General features: G+C 40.1%; 1 long non-coding RNA gene across 1 annotated transcript; it reads right to left on the reverse strand.

Annotated features, from left to right (window-relative positions):
* Positions 1-564: 564 nt before the first annotated feature.
* LOC109291855 lies at positions 565-4,392 on the reverse strand. The gene is made up of 3 exons (XR_002095966.1): positions 4,356-4,392; positions 3,639-3,731; positions 565-2,784 (listed from the first exon to the last, which is right to left on the reverse strand). It is a non-coding gene; the product is annotated as an uncharacterized LOC109291855 (long non-coding RNA).
* Between the last annotated feature and the right edge of the window lie 206 nt (positions 4,393-4,598).

Below are 4,598 nucleotides of genomic sequence, written 5' to 3' on the forward strand. Positions count from 1 at the left end.
CGCACGGTAGGGGCGCCAGGGGGATCACGGCTGTCCCTGTGCCCCACCCTGTGACATGGTTTTTTTTTATCACTAAAACCTAAGGGGCCATGGAAAACTATTCTCCCTACTTTCAAAAGCCACCCGTCTGCTTCAGAGACCCCACAGCTTCTAATTCATGTAGGGAGAGGAATGCTTACCCAGCAACTCCATTGTTTTAGAGCTGTTGCGTTATCTGTCGGTTAACATAGTGCCTGTCTTTTTAATTTGAAGGAGGTCAGGTTCTTCTAGCATTCGTTATTTTGGCTACTGCCTCTCCCATTGTTTAGGCTATTATACGTGGGAGAACTGATCCCTGGAAGGAGGTTGGGTTGAAGTAAAATACATTAAATGCTGGAAAGATGTTTACAGAGCAGTATGCTCACCCTCTGGTACATATGAGGGCCACTTAGCAGGAAGATATTCATCCTGCATTCCCTGATCCTAGAAAAAAGTTACAGTTTACCCTGCCTGTAACTATAGGGCGTAGTTGGAGTTTCTAACAGCTGTTCTTCTGATTATCAAGCACACTGTTACTGCTTGGGAATTTGCAATCCAGACATCAATGTTCTCTGTTCAGTAAGTCATAAAAGGGCATCACGTGCTTTATGAGAAGTATGGCTCCCTGTATTTGTATGGCATTGCTTCCCAGATTTTTAAATGTTATCTTTTCCAAGCTTCATTAAAGATTGCACACTGTCCTCTGCATGGCAACATGACATCACTGTGATCATGCTTCAGAAGATTCAAGCCCCCTCTGTTACGTATATTATAGGCTGGGTCAAAGCACATTGAAATAGGTAGGTCTGACTCCTGCTTTTTTCCTTAGATAGTCACAAGACAGAATTAAACATGCGTTTCTGCCCAGAACAATAGTAAATGTAAGGCTGTTCAAGAATGTAAGTAGTGTGAGCAGATAAACTTTGCTGACTCCAGTGCTGGGTGAGTAGAGGTGGGTGTGAGGCAGTGCAGGAGCAGAAACAGGCAAACAACTCAGAAACAGACTGAGGAAAAAGCTGAACCAGCTCTGTCCTCTAGCTCAGAGGAAAGTCTTAAGTCAGGTCAGATTTTAGCTGATAAAGCCTTGGGGCTGTGAGCAAGGAAACTTGGTCCTGATAAATTCCTCATGCATTCCAGGAAGCAGGACTTTGTACCATTTTGCAAATGAACGGGATTGTATTAAAGATACCACGTTCCACCACCAAGTTGTCCTCCTTATTGGAATAACCTTTAAGAAACTAAATTTGGCTAGTTGCTAGGCTCAAAAAGGGTAGCATACATAAACTTTGAGAGTGCCTACAAGGGTGCCATTCATCCTTTCTCTTTTCTATCAGCTCTGATATAACATATATTTCTAAAATAGCCTTCTGAGGCAAGCCTCTGGACCACTGTATTATCCAAGATCTTCAGATATCCAAAAAGCCAAAACTTTACACACAATATTTATTTTGGGCCAGAGGGCAATGTAACTTACTTTCACAGCTCTCCTACATCCTACAGTGAGACAAGTCTTGGCAGACAAATCGTGGAGAAATCTTTTGTAGTGCATTAATTGACTGTGGAAACTCAGTCTCATCCACTTTGTAGCAGAACATTAGATAAAAGGAACAAAGTATTCAGTGTCAGCTCAGGCCTTCACCCTTTGTTTTCCTGGCAAGGACAATATTCTAGCAGATAGTTTAAACAAGAAACTATAACTACCAATATCAGGGGGCTTTGGGGACTCGCTGATCCAAACTTAAGCATCAAAGAGTCCATGAGAGAGGACGATGAAAGAAAATATGAAGTATCTATAGCTCTGCTTTAGTCAAGGGAGAGATTTGGCCTTGCCAATCGAGTTATTTCACTGATCAATACAGCTTCTGACTTCTTTTTCGCAGGCTGAAGACCTCCAACAAAAAAAATCTTATGTCCTAAACTTGTAGTGTTCTGGAAGGGGAGAGGACCACTTTTTCCAAAATTAGTGTTATTTGTTGTATCTCAAGTTACTTAGGTTGCTGTCAGAGTTCAGCAACAAGCCACACTCATGTATCATCCTCCTGTACAAACTGATGTCTAACTTCTACTCCGAACTCTCATACCAATTCTTTATGTTCCCTTGGACAAGAAGCTTAATTTTATGCTTTCCATTATATCGCTGGGAAATAATAAGACTTGCTGACTAACTTTACAAACATACTGTGAAGACTCATTATTTATGATATGACAATGTTTGATACCAGCTCAGCTGGCACCTCCACTGCCACCAATTGATTAAGTGCTAGGTATGAAGGTATCAATTGTCTTCATTATTATGTTTGTTTATGTATGGCTGTGTTATCAAGAAGCTCACTGTATGCATAATGAACAGAATGCCACATTTGGAAATATTGCTACTACTACATTTAACATCTTAATAAACATCTCCTAAACTTGTTCTGCAGTTTCTGTATAAAGCTTTTTGTTTCAGCCAAGTGTTTAAAGTCTGACATCTGTTCATGAAGCTCACTTCTATTTTAGAAAACTCTTTGTAATCAATTCTGGAAAGAGTACCAGTTAGTGTAGCATTTTGTATTGCTGTTAACACCCTTAAAATACATTCATTACAGAAGACTTTTATTTGAACTCTTGCTGCCCTGTTGGGGATCTTCCTTAGCTAAACACTTCATGTCCCAAAAAGAAGTATCTGCAGATGGTGTGAGCTCATCTCTGTTTCATGTTTGATTTTGGTGGTGTTTCCACAGGATCTAAAGATGAACTGACGTTAAGAAGCAAGTAAGACTAAACCTTTGGGGAGAAAGAAGGGAGTATTTTCATTATACCTAGAAATATACTTCAGACATCCAGAAATTACAGATAGTTGCCTTGGTGCTAATAGCTGGGAAACTAACTACTACATTTAAAAATTAAACTGACCTAGAATGGGTTTATATTTCATTAGGATGACTCATTGCAACTGGGAGACGTGACCGAATTTAGCCACATTCTCTCATTGTGTGAACTGATGTACATCTCTTGAATTCAGTGCAGTGATTCCTAAAAGATGTGCCACAGCACACTATTATGCCGCAAGAGCGGTGGAAGTGTGCTGCAAAAACTGATACTTTCTCAATATCGGATTGGCCTGTGGGGCTTCCACAGGTCCAGAAATTTGACAGTGGGTAGCGGTGGTGACTTAACACTGCCACCGCTCCCTGCAGCTGAACTTCCAGGCTCTGCATAGGGGGATTGGGCCCCAGACAGTCTGGCTCCATGCAGTGAGATCAAGCCCTGGTCACCTGCCTATTTATTTATTGTTCACTATTATTTGTTGCCTCACTTCTATTATTTGTGGTTCATAAAATACCTCTCTGGAGGTAGAAATGTTTGGTTTTTTTTGTTTTGTTTTTTTTTGTTTTGTTTTTTTTAAAAAAAAGCTGTGTCCACTCAGATGCTTCTCTCCAGCATAGTCTAAAGCATTTAATGCTGTCTAATTCTAATTGAACCAAAACAATTGTGCCTTACACAGCCTCTTCTCTTTTGAGACAATACCACAATCTAATAGTCCACGCTGCTCTGTGTGCATAATACCATTCCCCCTCCCCTGGTAGCTTTGAAACGTATAATATAGATGTTGTTACCTCAGAATTTCTAATGCTTACCGTAGTCCCTCTTGCATATGATGAAAGCCAAACGTTCTAGCATAACCAGTGGACGACAGCACTTGTAAATTTACTGTCATTTCCGTTTTCACCCTGCAAAGCACAGTGGGTGTCAGAATTCTTCACGTTTGCATAAACATACGCCATTGAAGAGTTAGAGGCGACACACTGGCATGCCTCAGAGGCAGCATGTCTATTCTTGTAATTAATGAACTCATAGCATGAGGTTGTCAGGAACTCAGTATCCTATAAAGCTTGCATGAGTACCAATTAATGGTGGCACTTCTTACTGTTAAAGGGACCGCTCTAATGAAACCCAAAGTGTAGGCAAAAAGCAGCATATCTGCACTACCACATTGCACAAGGTTAAGAGGAATGATGTTTAATTTTACCATCTACTTGCATTGAAATAAAGCCGTTGCTGGTAGACCCTAAACATCAGAGGGAGGTAAGAGTGGTATATCTCACAATAAGACCAGCTTTTGTTAGGTTCCCCAGCAAAAAAAAAAATCTTATTTGCTTAAATATTGCAACCATTTTAAACAATACAACTTCCAAAAGGGACAGGAAAAAATATATTTAAAGAGTCTAGCCTCTTGGAAATGTAAAGGAAGAACTGAACTAGTCTTGGAAATAGAACCAAAGTAAGATTAATTAGTATTAGGACAAACATGTAAGAATATAGGGAAACACCAAGCTACAATGATGCTGACTTACCAATAATTTCAATTTAAATGAATGAAAAATGATTCCATGTTTCTGGCCTGAACTAGAGAATTAAAAATGGACACATCAGCAATCAGACTAACTTACTAATCATTTACTGAGAGGTACACTTAAACCTGCAGCATAAATAAATCTTCCCTGACGCAGTGAGTCCCTTTTCTCTTTAGAGTGCCCAGCACAGGCTTGGCAGGAACTAGGGACTCTGGGCAGAAACAATATGAAGGACTCAGCACT

This window comes from Gavialis gangeticus, unplaced genomic scaffold (genome assembly GCF_001723915.1).
Source record: "Gavialis gangeticus isolate Ggan-Ray unplaced genomic scaffold, GavGan_comp1, whole genome shotgun sequence".
In the NCBI taxonomy this organism is placed as follows: Eukaryota; Metazoa; Chordata; order Crocodylia; family Gavialidae; genus Gavialis; species Gavialis gangeticus.